This window comes from Piliocolobus tephrosceles, chromosome 19, assembly GCF_002776525.5.
Source record: "Piliocolobus tephrosceles isolate RC106 chromosome 19, ASM277652v3, whole genome shotgun sequence".
NCBI lineage: Eukaryota > Metazoa > Chordata > Mammalia > Primates > Cercopithecidae > Piliocolobus > Piliocolobus tephrosceles.
In genome coordinates, this window is record NC_045452.1 from 52,084,670 (window position 1) to 52,104,251 (window position 19,582).

The 19,582-nt window shown below is 37.1% G+C and overlaps 1 pseudogene; it reads right to left on the minus strand.

Moving 5' to 3' along the window:
- Positions 1-204: 204 nt before the first annotated feature.
- Positions 205-19,582, minus strand: part of LOC111527054 — a 127,942-nt pseudogene continuing 108,564 nt past the window's right edge.

Genomic DNA, 19,582 nt, shown 5'->3' on the forward strand with positions numbered 1-19,582 from the left:
TTCATATAGATGTGTGAGACACCAGGGAATGTGTAGTTTTGAAAAAGGTGGCTTTGAGTTTCTATTTGCATATCCAACATCTTAAAAAATAAAACAGTAAATTTTTACATAAGTACTAAGACAAAGGAAAAGGACTTTGAGACTCTAGAAGCAGCAACTTGTGGGAAGGCAAATAAACAGTGGATAAAAGCTAATTATCACATGTCATTCCTGTTGGTCCATATCTCCATGCACAGCAGAGACAGTGAAATCGCAAGCATGCATCTTCTCAGTGAGTCAGTCCACCTCCCTTCGGGTATTGATGGAGATGACTGCCTGGGTGATGGTCAGGGTTTCATACAAGTCACATAGTCTGTCCAGCTTCCATTTCTCTCGTTCCACGTTGATGTAGAATTGGTGGATACTCTCCTGGGTCAACTCTTCCTTCTTGACAAGAATCCAAATGGGGTCCCTCATGAACTTCTTGGTCACCTCAAGCACATAAGAAGGCATTGTAGCTGATGGCAAAACTACCTGGGTATTGCTGTTAAACTTTCGGAGTTTGTCAATAGATCTGGTCCCTGAATCCATGGCTTAACATTTCAACAGCTTTGTCTAGTACAAACATTTTTATGTATTTGGGAGACAGGTATCTCTGGTTAACCAAATCAAACCTGTGCACGGGTATGCACGGTGACATGGGGAGCTTCCATCTGCAATTTCAGTACCTCAGTACGCACATTGGTGCCCCCAATAGAGGCTTGACAGGAGGTACTCATGTAGTCTCCAGGTGTTATGACCACCTTCTGTATCTGCTGAGCCAATTCTCTACTGGGTGCTAGGACCAAGGCCTGGGTGGCTGTTAGATCTAATTCAATCTGCTGCAGAATCAATATGGCAGATGTGGCCATTTCTCCAGTCCCGGATTGGACTTGAGTGATCACATCATAACCCTTGACCCAAGGTAGAATGGCTCGCTGCTGGATGGCAGAGGGCTTCTCAAAACCATAGGCATAGATGCCACAGAGGAGAAACTCCTAGAGGTTCATGTCAACAAAGCTGTCAACAATCTCATTCCAGTTACTCTCAATGATGCCTTTGGGCTCCATTCCATCAGGGCCATTGTGTCAGGATTGAGAATCCTGACTCACACCTGTAATCCCAGCACTTTCAGAGGCCTAGGCAGGTGGATCACTTGAGGTCAGGAGCTCAAGACCAGCCTGGCCAACATGCTGAAAACCTGTCTCTACTAAAAATGCAAAAATTAGCTCAGCTGGGTGACACATGCCTGTAGTCTCAGCTACTCAGGAGGCTGAGGCAGGAGAATTGCTTGAACATTTAAACCTGGGAGGTGGAGGTAGCAATGAGTTGAGATCGTGCCACTACACTCCAGCCTAGGTGACAGAGTGAGATTCTGTCTCAAAAAAAAAAAAAAAAAAAAAAAAAAAAAAGGCTAATTAGTAAACCATGTTAGTGTAGATTCTTCTGGTACCACGTACAAGCCAATAAAGGTCTAAAGTTGTCTTTATGAACTTTACCTCTGTTCTCCCTGGTAGAAGAGTGACATTATACCTTTTGTCTTTGTGAATCTATGTCCTACTTTTATGCACGTAGAAAAGGGCAGAAATCTTTCCTGCAACTACTGCTTCATTGCCTTTAGCTCAACAATCCTTCATATTCTGGAGTAGCATATTCTGATCTCCCACACCACTAAAGATACCTCAAATGCATGACTCTGTAGGTATTATGGCTCAGGTGGCATGGCTGCTTTTGTTGTAACCTGAACCTGATAGGGATTCATTCCTTCTCCAGGCCCCATTTAAAGCTGGGAGACGTGCATGTTACTCAGGAAATGGGTTGGAATTATTTTCTTAAATGTGGAATATGTTGCCTCCAGAGACCAGGGAGGCCTACCAGTCACACGCAGGAATCAAAAGAATGCATGCACCAAGCTTCATGACCTTGAGATTATAGTCTATTCATGTTTTCCAGGATCCCTCAAGATTGCATAGAATAATTTTTTCCAGGATTCCTTTAGATTTTATAGAAGACGAATTGGTGGCATGGATACATTGAGAAAAAACATAGCTACATCATTTAAGTTCTTTAAGAGTCTTTCTTTAAGACTGACAGTAACACATGTTGTTCTCCTTAAGATGTAATATTGCTTTTTATTCACTCTCTTGATGAGGCAGGAATAGTTGGGCAGTTTCAAGGCTTCCACTTGAGTGTCCTCACTGTGCTAGGTCTTACCTTACAGGATAAGTAACATTGATGATCATGCCAAAGGCCAGTATGATCATTTCAATTAAACATGCTTGGACCTAAAGAAATAGCCCTCAAGGGGGTCCATTTACCCAATGAATTTACTGTGACTCACAAATGAGCCAGCACTCTATCATTTCTCCTGGAATGGGAGAGTGTGATGAAATTTCAGGACCCTAGAATCAAGGTCAAAGTCCTCTATATCAGTGATTAAAAGAGTTTTTCTTAAAATTGGCCAGACAGCAAATATATTAGGATTTGAGAGACAGAGTTTTTGCATCTCAAGTATTCAACTCTACTGTTGTAATGTGACAGCAACCATAGATAATGTGTAAGCAAGTGGATTTGGCTGAGCTCCCAGTGCAGGGGCATTAGCTGGCCTTCACATGGGAAGAGTGTAGCATTTCTGCAGGCCCAGAGTATTCGGAAAAATCTGGGGACTCACAATTTTCAAGGCATTGGCCCTTATATCCCCATATCAACTTGTAAAGTCTTCCTCCTCTTGAGTAAGGACACTGACATGACTTCACAGACTTGCTGATTTTGAGAATTCAACCTTTCTTTTATTTGTATTTTATTTTATATTTGAGAAAGAGTCTCACTCCATCACCCAGGCTAGAGTACAATGGCATGTTATCCATTCACTTCAACCTCCACCTCTAAGGTTCAAGCAATTCTTGTGCCTCAGCCTTCTGAGTAGCTGAAATGACAGGTACACACCACTGCACCTGGATACAACCTTCCTTTTAGCTCTGCTATTCTTCTAATGAAATTGTGGGCTTTATCCTCAACTATTTCTGCCTTATGACTCTAGGAAATGAGGATCTCTTTATGTGCTGCTAAAATGCCTTATGACTCTCACACTTAGCTATAAATGAATGAATTAATCACATTCAGCTTTTGTTTTCATTTTCTAAAATATTAAGTGTCCAGCAAAAATCAATCCATTTTATGAGCCTTATAGTTATTACCTTCCGTGAACTCTGAAATCATGCTGCACTCATTCATGCACTTCCTTCCATCAATGAAAGTTTAACAATTGCACTAGTACTTCCTACTGGGAGCTATCTGTGCTGCACCTATCAGCCATCTGGCCAATTATACAGATGCGAATTTCTCTTTATAGTTTCTTTTTTAAGTCTACTCTTGGCATCTAAGTTTGTCTTCCTGTGTTCTAGAAATCATATGCAAAAATAGAGATTTGCATTTACTTGGTGTATATAAGGGAGTGCTCTCAAGAACAACACCTGGAAGGAAGTGGAAGGAGTAGGATTAGTCAGAGTTGAACTGTCTGTGATGCTTCTGCAGCAGAAGCCTTGGTCAGTCCATGAGGAATTGTGAACCTTGCGATGACCCTTCAGATATGTCCTTTTGTACTTCTAAATTGAGCAGTCAATGAATATGTGCTTTCTCCAGCATTAGGGGAAGCAAGGTGGCTTTGCTTGGCTGAGGACAATAAGGTTGCCTGCTACTGGGTTTCTCATTCTCTGTCATGCTAGTATGAAATTTTGCACATGGCATTGGCACTAGTAAGGTTTTAAAAGAATGGGCAGAATTAGATGAGACCTCTTCAGGTCTTAACTTGAAATTGGGCTAGCATCACATCTGCTGCATTCTATAGGACAGAGCAAGTCACAAGGCCAGTACATTTTTGAGAACTGGGTCAAGACTCCACCACACACTTGCAGGTGTGAGAGGTTGCATTATGAAAACTCACATTCAAAGGGTATGTGTACCACAAAGGAAGTAATTGGAGAAACTTTTATAATTAATCCACTATGTATAAAACTAAGATTTCAACTAATTATTATTTTTTCTTCCTATACATTTCATAGCTTGTTCAATCTCTAAATTTTAGGATTTTGAAATAAAACTCCTTACAAATATTTGGGGCTTCCTATTTTTTTCTCCCTTTTTCAAAACCAAACCAAAACATTCAAGGCTGTTCAAAGAAAAATATAATACATCTTTGCAAGATTGAATAGTTGAGCCAATAATACAAGACTCACTTTTCATTTTCCTTGTTAAATGTATTTTGCTTGATTGCCAACCACCAAAATAAACACTGGCACAACTGCAGGATTTTGAATTCTTTCAAATAGGAACTGGAAGTAGCAGAAATAGAATTGAGGGAATGCAAGGTCAGCACGTGATTTGTGCTTATAAAGCTGCTCTGACTACTGTCCCCACTGATTTATACTTGTCACATACTGAGGGCTCAGTTGTGGCGCCAACTTTCTTTCATTATTATCTTTATTTTAAAGTGATTTGTGTGGCGGATTTAAAAAATGCATTGCAGGAAGTCAAAAATTCTAAGTAATCTTAGTGTAATTTTGGAAACAAATATGAAGAATAGAGCAAGAAAAAGTTTGGCACTTGACTTCTAAGTATGGGAGATAAGATAATCTAAACAAAGAATATATCTAATGTGCTTACGAAATAATATGTGTGGCAGGAATATATATATTACTACTTTTTCCTTATACACAGATATCATTAGGTAGAATATATCCAAGATCATCGATGGCCACAAGGCTAGGCTGAGTATGGTGATTATTATGTTTGTATTCTCTATTTATGTCTTATTCTTCAGTTTACTTATTAAAGCTCTGAACTTTTAAATTGTTGTTAATAGCAGTCCAATTTTTTTGACATTGAAATCTCTCAGCTTTATAGCTTTATAAAACTTTATAGGCTTATCTCTGTAAATGGCAGCTGTTTCACATTCTTGGAATTTCAACTTATGAAGGTCAATGTTAAGAACCAATTCCAACTGTCTGAAATTACTCAATCTATGTTAGAATAAGAGAGATCTGAAAAATAGTTGACAGGTTAATTGCCTAGATTTCGTTGTAGAAATCAGTCTACAAAAGTCCTATTGCTGACATGACAGCTTCATTATTATTTGTGTTTGTGAGGTTTTTACTCATTTATGTAGAGGAAGATGATGTTTAAGGACAGTAGCTGTCTCCATGTGCTCTTTGTTGGAGCTGGGTATTTCTTATCAGTGTGAGGTTGATTGTGAAGACATATTTGAGAGAGAACGCACAGGAAAACAAGCTCTTGACTGCCTTATCTTTCAGTGAGATCATGCCTCATGAAATATGTTGAGTCATTTCAACATCTTTAAGGGTTACCATTTGAGTGGTGATTCTAAGCATTGACTTGAGGTCAACTGGCTATAGGGGTAAAAAAAGTTTCAAAAAGCAATATATGTAATAGTTTAGATAAATTATTAAGTGATGATGGACACAGAGTTCTACAGTTCGAGTTTATCATAAAATATTCTAATAGGAAAAGTCTTCCCATTATCTGTGATGTTACCCAGGTCCATACCTGATGAGAATAATAATATTTTTCATTGTATAGAAATTTTGTTATTCAACACTATTTTTATCTTTCTTATCTCTTTTGTTACACACAACAACCCAGTGAGATAGTTAAAGGGAATTTCCTCATCTTTTATAGATGAAGAAAGTAGAGGTGTGGACTTTCAAAATACCCTCCATACCTGACATTCTTGAATTGGTAAGATTCTATCACAATTATATTGGCCCAAAAAAGGACAATGTGTTATTCCATCCAAGGGGAGACAGAAAAGAAAGAAAGAAATGCATAAATAAGGTACTTTTAAGTAGTGGTACATATTATGATAAAAATGAAAGAGGGTAATTTAACCAAAAAGTAATCATTGGACACCTCCAAACTATGTAAATAAAGCTGGCTATAGTAGGGACTTAAATTTAAACTGATATTTTAATTTTATCATGGAATTATCCATGTGGAGATGACAAGAGAAATCAACCACTGCAAAACCGACCTGATACACTCAATAACCTGGAAAAAGGTCAATGTGGCTGCAGTGAGCAAAATAAAAGTGATATAATGTGTAATCAGAGAGGAAGGTAGGGGCCAGATCCTTTAGAGGCTAGTCATCATAAGAAGTGTGTATTATAAGTGAAATAGAAAGCTATTGAAGGTTCTAAGCAAGGAGACATCGTTATCTATTTTGAATTTTTGAAAATCATGCTATTTGGATTTTGGAGCAGGAAGTCCAGTAAGGATCTATGCATAAACAAAACAGAGACCCAGACTTGTGCTACAGTAATGATAGTGGGGAGTAATGAACTGTTAGCATATATATTGTAGTAAAAGTGCCTGCAGATTTGCCTATAGATTAAAAGTGAGAATGAAGAGAAAAAAGGAATGAGGATTATGACATCTAAGCATTTGGATAAATAACTGGGCAGATGATGATAACATTTATCAAGACAGGGGGAAATGGCTGAGTAGGTGACAAGGTCAAGTTGATATGCTTATTAGAATTAAGTCAAAGTGCCACATAAGTAGGTGATGTACATTTCTGAAGTTCAGGCAAGAGGTTGTTATTAATGAGGGTCTCATTGGTGGATTGCATTAAAGACATGAGACATGAGATAAATGAGACTAGCCAGAGAAAGAGAGTACAGACAGAGAAGAGACACTGGAACACTGAGCCCTTCAGAATTTAGAGTTCCTACTGGAATGGTTTTAGAGAGAAAATTACTACTGCTCTAATTTTTTCAACTTGTATTAATGGCTATAATCCTAACAACTTATAGTAAAGTTATTTCATACTCCATGTGTATAAAATCCAAATTATTAACTTTTTAATATCTTGTATTAGATGCCTTGTTCTTATCCTTCAGTTTTCACCTGTATTTATCTATTTTTCCTGGCAAAGGAATTTCTTCTTGGCCATGAATGGCAAGGCAGAATGAAAAATAGTGGTATTTATAATAAGATGGTGCTTGGCACCAAACATTCTTTTACTCATGACATAATTCACTGACTACATTTTTCCTGATAGAGAAAATACCAAAAACCAAATACTGCTTCAAAATATGTAAAAATATTCTTTCTCTTATGATCCAACAAGAAATAATTGTTTGATAAAATGAAATAACCTTTATGTGAAGACCATTAGGATGATTATAGTTACTAGGATAAATAATTTTGTAAATATATTTCAAATGCTTCCACTGTGTAGAGTAATTGAAACTGTTTATTGCAGGTTTAGAAGGTTCCATTCTTTAAAAAAGAACAGTTTCACACACACCCAGAACCACAACAATAACAATACTACCACGTGCTCACGGCACAAACATTTCACAAAAAAATAAAAACAAAAAAGAAGCAACTAAGGGACAGTTGTGGTGGCTCATGCCTGTAATTCCAGCACTTTAGGGAGGCAATGTGGGAGGATTGACTGAGCCCAGGTGTTCAAGACCAGTCTGAGCAACACAGTGAGACTCTGTCTCTATTAAAAATAATAATAATGATAAAATGAAAAAGAGGTAACTAAGCTTTTGACCAAAGGGGCTTGAGAGGTCACATAATGCAAATGACTGAAATTATTCTTGTTAATTAGTATGTGAAAACCATCAGTCAATGGATTAGGTTAGACCTAGAAAACGTCTTTAAATGGGAAATGTAGCTCTGTACAAAATCCTTGTAATACTTTGCTAATTTCAAAACTAAGAAGCCTTTTGAGCTGCACATGGGACATATTTGGGTTAAACGGATTCAATTACAGTTCTCTTTGAAGACCAAGAGGCATATAATACAGCAAAAGAGTGAGGAAGTAGAAGTCAAAAATTATCAACGTAATTGCATCTGCATTAACATTAGCCTGGGACCTGAATTCAGAAACTTTGGGACCCATATAAGCCCCATAAGGAGCATACTTAATACTAAAGTAATATATACTGTATTTTAAGTTGAAGTGATTGTTTTATAGCTCTGTCCTATCAAGGATGCCTTTTCTCACCTTTTCTTGCCCACACAGCTAGTTCTTAAGCTTTCCCCACGTTCTGATGAAAAAGAACTCTGTAAATTCAGCTCCATACAGGCTGTGAGACAGTGTGATTTTGTAGGGGGGACATTGTGGCTCGGCATTTATAGTCTTTGGAAAAGTCTCTCCACTACGCTAATGCTGCTAATGGCCATGTTTCAGGTCATAATTTATTGTGCAAAGACCAGACAGAAACTCATGGGAGGTCTCTTTTGCCTCAATGTTAATTTGTAACAAATGCAATACACTTTTCAAGTTTTGAAGGAGGCAAACAAAATTCTGTTTCTTTGTATCTCTCCCACCGCAAAATTTCAAGGTTGACTTGAAGTCATACAAGGTTAGTAATTTTCTGAGTGTTTATTTTTTTTCCTATTTTCTGAAGCATTTGCTATATAGTGAAACTACTTCCAAGGAACAGGGTGTTCTCCACAGCTCAAGAACTGCTCTAGCTAAGCAAATACTCATATCATCAATTGCCATTTTAAAATGTCTCAGAAAACATTCTTTGAAGTAATCCTTCCTCAAATCCTATTTGAAACTGGATTCATATAATGGATAAGTGGGTAAACATTTTGTGGAATTAAATGAATGAAGGGGAAAATGAATTTTGTCACGTATAAAGTTGTTATCTTTCAAGGAATGCCTAAGTGTTACTTCTTCTCAAAATTCTGGGAAAACCAGATGGAGTATTGTTAACCAAGTAATTCCTAACTCATGGCTTGCAAGTCGGTGAGGGTTTATGAGAATTAACGTTAAGTGAAGAAAGGCACTGAAACAGTCCAGCAGATACAAAAATGTGCTTTTTAGTCGCCAAATTGTACATGTTTTTATTTATCCAATCTTTCCATTTCTCTTTACCGAATATTTTGCCTACTCTTCTTCATCACAAGGACCATGTGTTACAACAATTTTGAAATCTATTCAGCAACTCACTAGTCATTCAGTGATTTGTTTTTGAACGAAGGATTAATATAATTATAAATCGAGTACAATTTACTTTCAGTGTTATATGCAACATATTCATATTATCGATAAAAATAATCCAAATATTCTTACCCTTTCAAATTGGCATTAATACAGGAATGATATTTTTAAAATCTCACTTAATCCAAATAGTTAAAAAACAACTCTGTTTTCTACAGTAATTCTGCTCTTGAAGTAGATGATGTAAGAATGAATTTGTAGCACTGATATAAAAGTAATTAAACCAAGTAAAATATAATCTTATTTCACTCATTATCTGCACTGCTTAGTATATGATAAGGCACTAAAAACTGATGCCTAGCAAATGGATTGCAGATAAATAAATGTAGAATATCCAAAGAATCAAATATTACAGTGCACATCTTGGATTTAGATGTAATATATTAACAATCTGCAGTTTATAAAATTCTGAGATGTGAGATGGTTTGGAGGCATCATCCTGTTTCTTTGTTGGATGTACTCCACACCCAGCTTGCCCAACACTGAACATAGATACCCGAGACGATCAGATAAGGGATGTTTTTAAAACATGCATTCCATATCTGACCTTAAATCTTAGAAGGAAATTTCAGGATTTTCTCTTTATTTATTGCTTTCTCTATTTTTTCCTTCCTTCATTTCTTCACTTTTGCTTTTCTTGTTTTGGAACAATTTTGAATATAAACCAATTTTTGATGATTTTTCTAAGATTATTTAATTTTTGGTAGGAGATATAATGTAACTGTGGTTTTGAAAAAGAATGTACTATTTTTAGGCCATGGATGTTAAAGTTTTTAGAGACGTAGGGTGATATTTGTGTGCAATATATTTTCAAAGGTTTTCAAAAGTACATGCCAATGTGCCCACATAGACACACAGAGCAAATTTGCTAAAGTGTTAATACATTTCAATTCTAGGTAGGGAGCATGTGGGTGTTTTTTCTAAGTTTCCTTCCACTCTTTTATATTTTTGACATTTTTTATTATAAAAAGCTGGAAAAAGAGACCCTATGATGATCAATTTTATGTCAACTTGACTGGGCTCTAATAGCAATATTGAATCAAACACCAATCCAGGTATTGCTATGAAGACATTTTGTTAATGTGATTAAGGTCTATCGTTGGTCGACTTTAAGTAAAGGAGATTATCCTCGGTTATCTGGGTGGGCGTGATTCAATCGGTTAAAAGGCTCAGTACCAGAACTGAGGTTTCCCTGAATAATAATAATTTCTGCCTGTGGAATGAAGCTTTAGTTCATGCTCTAGAGTTTCAGCATACCTTTCTTGAAGGTCTGCTCTATGGACTTTGGACTTGCCTAATCAGCCTCCATGATCATAGGAGCCCACTCACTGCAATAAATCGTTTAACATATAGTCCCTACTGATTCTTGTCCCCTCACTGAAACTTTACTGATACATACCCTTTCATCCAAAAGCTTCCTGTATAGTTGACAGGCCATATGAGAGACTCTTAGCTTAGACTGGGGACAATGTCAGAGAAAACTGTGTAACTTCCCCAAAGAGGAGACACTTGATTCATCCGAAAACCATGTCATAATTGATAAAACTATGAAGAAATTTATTTATTTTGAGACAGAGTCTCACTCTGTCACCCAGGCTGGAGTGCAGTGGTGCAATCTCGGCTCACTACAACCTCTGCCTCCTAAGCTCAAGGAGTCCTCTCACCTCAGCTTCCCAAGTAGCTGGGACTACAGGTGCACACCACTACACCCAGCTAATTTTTGTACTTTTTTGTAGAGACAAGGTTTCACCATGTTGCCCAGGCTGGTCTTGAACTCCTGAGATCAAGCAATCTGCTCACCTTGCCCTCCCAAAGTGCTGGGATTACAGGCCTGAGCCACTGCACCTGGCCAGGAATTTACTTGTATACATATTTAAGACTAAATTGGTCCATTAACATAAGAAACTTAGGTGCAGGTGTTAGATGCAGGGAGTAAAAACATTTGAAGAGGGTTGCATGACTTTATTGAATATCGTTTTGCAATGGGGTTTTCTAACAGTCAATTAAACAGTGTGGAATGCACTATGGGCAAGAAGTTGTCTTAGCACTCTTAGGGGAACAGTCAAATCATTCAGATTTATATGTTTTGTGAATGTATTTACTATTCAATTAATGTTCTCTGCAGAGGATACTAAAGGTTTACATTCCTTATGTAGATGATAGAACTACTTGTCAAATAAGATTACTTTTTCATGCTTTCAGTACAATTTAAATTTTCCTAGCATGACAGAAAATCTACAAAATCCATCTACTAATTTACACATTAATTATCTACAGAGATTGTAGATCTACAAGTAGAACATAAATTGTTTAAAATTTAATGATGCAGTTATCGGCAAGCAACTTTATTCCAAGATATCCCATTTTACTCCAAAGCAGCAAGAGTGAAAAGCCAACGGGGAAGTGTAGAGGGTGGTGGTGGAGAATGGAATGAAGATAAAAAGGCAAGGAATTTTGGCTGTACACTAAATAGTAGCATCATCAACCTCTAAATAATCAACAACCTGGATAAATGATTTAGCATTTGACATACGTATTTTGTCAATCCAAGTCATTTGATCTTGTCATGCCCTTTGTGGCATTCAGTATATGGCCTTCAATATATCACCTCTACTTCTTGTCTTTAAACAACTGCTACTGTGAACGTAAATTTCTAACCAGAGCCTGGTGAGATTGTTTTAATGACATGAACACAAGCTATGTTTATGAAGGAAACCTAAACATTCAGATATCTTTTATTTTAGTGAAGGAGTTAAATGAAAATCGAGAGAACAATTTATTGACGAAATGTTTGTTTTGTCTAACCTGTATGCAAAATAACCCACAATTTTGTTTTTAATCACCCGTTGTTCAATCACAGGAAACTTTCATGGGAACCTAAAGCAAAAATTGCTGAACTATATATTTGGAAAATCAACCAACATGAATACAGAATGCCAAAATAAATAAAAATGGTTTTGTGAATACCCTCTATTGGAAGAACAGTTTCTGAAGGGAAAGACAACGTAGAAAAGCATTAAACAAGAAGTAGACTTTTTGCTGGAATTTAGCAATCTAGGTTCAGTTCTTTAGAAGGAGAGATCACAAATTGATTTTGGAAATCTGCTCAAGCTTAGAGGCTGGCTAAAGCTTTCCTGCTTTTACAATTTTAGATGCTTAGAAAAGGCATTTTCAAGACAACACTCGGAGCCTATGAGAGAGAATAACACACTCAAAATGTTGCCAAACTGAATGGATTTCATAACCTATGCTTTTACAAAACAATAACTTAAAAAATGTCCCAATTTTTCTCAAAAATACCATGGTGCATTAACTATTTGAGAGGATTTTCTTGAACAGCAACGACAACAATAAACAACATTTTTGGTTCAAGAAGATCCCTTTTCCTTATTTCCTTCTTAGGGTTTAATATAAAAGCTAAACCATAATAATCTTTCTCTTTTTTATATATTATACAGAATCCAATGCATATCAACTTATTAAAGCATTATAATGAACAAGTGCTCCCAAGTATTACTGTTTCCTGTCGTTTTCTTCTCCCAAGGTTGGTCGGAGAGGCGCATTTAACGTGTGCTGCAGATCATTACTTTATCTGTAAAGACTTCTCCCGTGGGTGTGAGGCAGAAGGAGTAATTGTTGAAGTCAGGAATTGTATGTGTTCCCCACCCTTGTGATTAACTCAAACGAGAAGGGATGTGGCAAGAGCAGAGCCTGGAAAACTCAAACTTGAGATAGAAACCATGCTCTTGTTTTTCTCAACTGATTATTTTCAACGGTGCCAAATAAATAATTCTGCAAATTGGGAAGGGTGACCAGGAAAGCAGAGTGGGAAGCAACTGTATAAAGAAGGAAAATCTCTATTTCTCAAAGACTCTTTTTGTAATTTAAAATGTTATTAGAGTGCCACAAGATAAGTATTTCTGTTCATGTTTTTGCCTGATGAATATGTGTGTCTTCTTTTTTTAATGTTTCCAATTATTTTACCTTTCTATAAAAAATATTTAATTAAGGTGTATTATGTATTGGTAATTAAATCCAACAGAACTTAGACGATAATTTTAATGAATTAATGACAAGGTAAGAGAGTCATTAGGGAGTGCCTTCTAAGACATTTGCCAGCCTTCATGGCCCTTTCGCTTGGATGTTGGTAACATCACCTCTTTGATTGTGATAATCGTAACATCCCTAGAGATTGGCAAGTGTCTCCTACAGGGGCCACGTTTCTCCCCCCACAGCAAACTGAGCTTTAAGGAAACAGAGCAATGGCAGTTATGAAAAACAAACAAACAACAACAACAACACAGCAAAACACTAAAAAAATGATATAACTATAGAGACATAACACAAATAAAGTCAATCTTAGAAGGTAATAGAGTGAAGAAAGACAAAAAGAAGGACGGGTGAAGAAATGGGTTTGGGGAGAGTAAATGTATAACTGAAGGACTCAATTTTTCCCCAAAAAAGTAAGAGCAGAACAGCTATGAAATGTGAGAGGGTAGTTAGATGCTAGTAGATTTTTAGGAGTTTGATAAAGGATATGATTAAGCTTTTGCAAAAATAACTTGCCAAGGAATATTGAGGAGCAGCTGAGGTTGAATAATAAGCTGAAGTGGTGCCAATCAGCAAACTGATGAAATATTCTCCAGCAATGTTCAACCTCAAGGGAATCAATACATAGAAAACAAATGGTGAGACTGATCAGAGTTTGAGGTTTTAACAGGGCAGGTGTGGTTCTGAAATTAGATGGAAAGAAAGAGATCCCAGGTTAGAATGTAAGTAAAATGTTTGATGATTAGATCCAGGCTGGGTTGCCAGGAAGAGAATGAGTGATAACGGAAAAACTGGGAAAAAAAGCCAGGGAATTATTAAGTATTTGGAGGTTTTGATAAATTCCAAAAATATGCTTCATGTAACTAATAAAGTGAGACAAGTAAAACTCTAAAAAATGTAGTTATTAAGAGGGTTGGGTATATGTATATTAATTCAAGGAACAGAGCCCCTCCTATTGGAAATATACAAACAGTCTCTGTGCATTGCATAAGTACTGACTTGAGTGTTTAGACACTCCCCTTACCAATATCTGTTTGTATATGTGTGTGTGTGTTTATGTGTGTATATATATGTATATTAAATATATCTATCTTTTATCTATTTATCTACCTCTAGCTAACATTTGAAAGTTTTGTTAAATTTTTTTTTAAATCATTGACTTCTACATCATGGTGAAGGAAAGTAAATGTGTGTTTGTAATCTGTATGTTAATCAAGTAGGACTCATTAGAGCTAATAGAGAGTTTATTTTTGTCTTTTATTCTCTCTTTAAAGTTGTATAGAGGATAAATTTTTTTCTCTACCACTAGATAAAACTGTGGGGAGGATGCTAGAATTTCTGGTCACTTTTAGATGGTATAAAATACATGAGCACTTTAAGTGGCAAACACGGTCTTATCTTTTCAGCAAATTAAAATGTCCAGTCATAGATATATAAGGTAAGAATGTCAGGAGGGAGCGTCTTCTAAGACATTTGCCAGCATTCATGACCCTTTCCCCTAGTTGCCCGTAGCATCACCTCCTTAGTTACGATAATCATAGCATCTCCACACATTGGCAAGTGTATCCTACCAGGCCAAATTTCTCCCCCTACAGCAAATTCACCTTTAAGAAAAAAAAGCAATGGCAGTCAGAAAAAAATAAATTTTTTTTAAAAAAACCTAAAAAAAGAAAAGATGTAACTATGCCAGCCGTGGTGGCTCCTGCCTGTGATCCCAGGACTTTGGGAGGCCGAGGCGGGTGGATCATGAGGTGAGGAGATCAAGACCATCCTGGCTAACACACTGAAACCCCGTCTCTACTAAAAATTCAAAAAATTAGCTGGGCATGGTGGCACGTGCCTGTAGTCTCAGCTACTCTAGAGGCTGAGGCAGGAAAATTGCTTGGACCTGGGAGGCAGAGGTTGCAGTGAGCTGAGATAGCACTGCTGCACTCCAGACTGGGCAACAGAGCAAGACTCCATCTCAAAAAAAAAAAAGGATATAACTATAAAGAAACAGCACAAAGAAAGTCACTCTTAGAAGGTAAGAGAGTAAATGAAGACAAAAAGGATAGGTGAAGATATATTATTGAATCTCTATTTTAGAGAATTTGCCTTTCTATTTCTCTGTCGGCTAGGATCAGCCTCAGGAGGGCTGTGGCTGTCAGAAAAATTAATTGGAGTGGGCTTCACTATTCTTGTCACTCAATCCTAACCCTGCTGATAGATGCTACTTCTAATCCCTAAGGATGGTATGAAGGGAGAGAAGACACAAAAGGAGGCAGAGAGCATTCCTCCTTGCCTGGCACAACTGCATGCAGCCTTCATATGTCCTGTATCTAGCAGGTATTTAAAGCTGTGGCTTGTCTTGCAAGGTATTTTGTGAGTTCTTTAGATGCAACTAGTTGGTTTCCTTAGACTATAGCTTCCATAATGTAAGTGATGACTCTCTGTTGCCTTGCCACTGTCGATCTGCTTTAGCTTTCTCCACCAAGAGCCACTTACTGTTGTAATCTTGGGACTATAGGATGCTGCCCTTCTGGGTAGGGATCATTTTGGATGACCTCCAGGCTAACGTTCCTTCTTTAGGTGTCACGTCCAGTCACTGGGATGCATGCATTTTGACCTGCCTGTCAGCAGCTGGAAGTGCAGTTCCTTTCCAGCTGCAGCTCCCTACTCTGCTGCCAAGAATACGTTTTCTTCCTCTGGCATGAGTCAACCATCTGTTTCCCACTGGAGGGAATACATGTTGAGCTTTCAGAGTGTGCCTATTCGAACCCCTCTACTAGGCTTGGGATGAGGAAGCAATGTCTGCACCCCAAGCCTTTGTGGGAAAGGATAGTGAGAGTCCCAGCACAGCAATCCTCTTCCCAAAGTCCCACTCTGGACTCTGCAATTACCCGCACCCTCTCGCCCTTTAAATTGGAGTAAGAAGCATCCGGATGAGGAACCCAAGTACTATGTAATAGGTTCTCATGTATTTTCATTGAACACTTAATTATAAGTTTTCACCCTGCTTCTGAGTTCACCTATTTTGAATTCCACATGTAAGTGAGGTATTGTGGTATTTGTCTTTCTGTGCTTGGCTTATTTCACTTGACATAGTGTCTTGCAGGTTCATCTATGTTGTCACACACAGCAGGATTTCCTCTTTTTTAAAGGTTGAATAATATTCCACTGTGTATATGTACCACATTATCTTTATGCATTTATCTGTTGATGAACACAGGTAGATTCCACATGTTGGCTTTGTGAATAATGCTGCAATAAAGGTGGGAATGTAGCTATCTCTTCAATATGCTGATTTAATTTCCTTTGGATACACCATATACCCATTAGTGGGATTACCGGATCATATAGTAGTTCTATTTTTAATCTTTTGAGAAATCTCCATACTTTTTTTCGTAATGGCATTCTCCAAAACAATGTACAAGGGTTCCCATTCCTCTACTTTCTCACCAACGCTAATGTTTCCTGTTTTTGATAATAGCATTCCAACAGCTATAAGGTGATATCTCTTTGTGGTTTTAATGTGCATTTCTCTGAGGATTTGAAACTGCCATTTTTTTCATATACTTGTTGGTCATCTGTATATCTTCTTTTGAGAAGTGTTTATTCAGGTCTCTTGCCACTTTTCTAATTGGGCTATTTGAATTCTCACTATTGAGGCATTTGAGTTCCTTATAGTTTGGATATTAACCCCTCATCAGATGTGTGGCTTACAAATATTTTCTCCTATTCTCTGCATTGTCTCTATGCTCTATTGACTATTTCCTTTCTGTCCAGATGTTTTTAGTTTGATGGAATTCCCTTTGTCTATTTTTATTTTTGTTGCCTGTGCCTTTGAGTTAGTCTTGGGAAAGAAATTTTGAATGTTTCCAGCACAAAGAAATGCTAAATATTTGAGGTGATCAATAGGCTAATTACCCTGATTTGATCATTATACATTGTATACATGTATAGAAATATCACTCTGTACCATAAACATGTGTACAATTATTATGTGACAATTAAAAATAAAGTAAAATATTTTTAAAAGGTAAATTAATGATAATTATGGGTTTGACCATTTGAGGACTATTGAGGAAAAAAGTCAGAAAGCCCCATGAGCTTATCCCTTATCTAATTTAAAAACCTAGATGCTATAATAGATAGTTTAAAAAAAACTAACAAATTTTAAAAACACAGGCCATAATGTTTTGATTAAATTTATATACTCAAAATTCTAGTCCTCAGAATCTATATTATAGGAGTAAAGTAATTGTATGAAAAGATAAATGTTGGAGGATATTTATTTTAGCATTGTTCATTGTGGCAAAATAATAAATAAAATAAAAATGAATGCTCACTCATTTATAACAGGAATATTGAATAAATTTCAGTGCATTCTGAGCATGAAGCCATTGAAAAAGCATAAATTAAAACTACAACAGTTGAATTATAGGCATTTCCATAATATGTTATTGACTGATAAATACAAGTTTCAGAAAAGTATAAAAAACATAATCTTGATTTGGTTTAATCATAAAAAATATTTTTTGTATATTTTTTTCTTATGAAAAAAATCTATTTGGAGATGTTAATAAAAGTACTATTATGCTTGTGAGGGTATTTGCATAGTCCAAAATGTATTATTTCCCTTGTCAAAACACATTTCTCAGTTTGATTTCATGGTTTGGGTTGGATAGTAATCAGTAATTTCATGGTGATCATTTTTAGTGTGATGATGTGATATTCTAATACAGAGATAAGCCAATTTTCTTTGTTTGAAGTCCACTTTGTCCAATATACATAGCTAATCCAGCTTTATTTTGACTATTATTTTCATGAACATGATATACCTTTCTCCGTCTGACAATCTGCCTTTCATTTGATATGTTTAACCATTTATATTTAATATAATTATTAAAATGTTTGGATTTAAAACTGCCATTTTATTATTTATTTTATATTTGTTCCCTCTGTTATTTATTCAAGTTTTTCCCTCACTGTCTTCTTTTGTATCATTTAAACTTTCTTTTTCATTCAATTTTAATTTATGGTGTATTCATTTATTTATTGTGTATTTATTTATTTATAGATGGAGTCTCGCTCTGTCGCCCAGGATGGAGTGCAGTGGTGTGATCTCAGCTCACTGCAACCTGTGCCTCCCGAGTTCAAGACATTCTCCTGCCTCAGCCTCCCGAGTAGCAGGAATTACAGGCGCTCACCACCAGGCCGGTCTAATCTTTGTATTTTTAGTAGCAAGGGAGTTGCACCATGTTGGCCAGGCTGGTCTCAAAAAACTGACCTCATGTGATCCACCCGCGCTGGCCTCCCAAAGTGCTGGGATTACAGGCGTGAGCCACTGTGCCAGCCTTAACTGTGTTTTTAATAATGTCCTTTGTCTTTTTGTGGTTATTTTTAACATTTGTTCCAGGAATTACAGTATGTTACAGGCAGCAAATTTACGTAGGTCTGCAGCGACCTCAATTCTTGCCTCCTCAGAAGAAAGAATTGGACTGAGGGACATAAGGCAGAAAGAGAGCCCTAGCCAAGTTTTAGAGCAGGCGTGAAAGTTTATTAAAAAGCTTTAGGGAGGCTGAGGCAGGAGAACGCCGTGAACCCGGGAGGCGGAGCTTGGAGTGAGCCAAGATCGCGCCACTGCACTCCAGCCTGAGCTGCAGAGCGAGACTCCATCTCAAAAAAAAAAAAAAAAAAGGGGTTTTAGAGCAGGAATGAAATGAAAGGAAGTAAAGCAGGAGACTTGAAAGATCACAGGCACAGTCTGACCTTTTGACTTGGGGTTTTGTATTTTGGCATGCTTCCAGGATCTTGCCTCACTTTTCCCTGATTCTTCCCTTGGGGTGGGCTGTCCCCATGTGCAGTGGCCTGCTAGCCCTTGGGAGGGGAGCATAGGAAGTGCGTTTACTGGAGTTGTATGCATGCTCACTTGAGGCATTCCTCACTGACCAGTCAAATATCCCTAGAAGGTCATATAGCAGTTAAACTCTGCCATTTTGCCTCTTAATGTGCATGCTTGAGCCTACTCACCCAACTCCGACGTTGTATTGGGAAGCTGCTAATCACCTTTCAGGATGTTTCTATCTATTGGGAGACTGCCGCTCTCTGGCGCCAGCTGCAACCAATTATTATTTGAGAGAACCAATGTAAATACCACCTGACCATCATCTAATGGTTCCCTGACATTCCTGGTGGGGACACCGGGGTGCTTCTCTTGCCCTGCTCATGTCTAACTCCTACTATAACAAATATGCATACATACTTATATTTGTAATGCCCAAGTAAAATCAGTATTTCACCACTGTATGTGGAATTCAGAAAGCTTACCAGACTTTGGTTCTCTTTATTCTCCTTTATGTTGAGTTGTCTTATGTATTACAACTATGTAGAACTAAAATACTATCAACAATGTTATAATTTCCTTTCCACTCTCAAACATGTTTTAAACACTTAAGAGGAAAATGATAGTCTATAACATTTACCCAATAG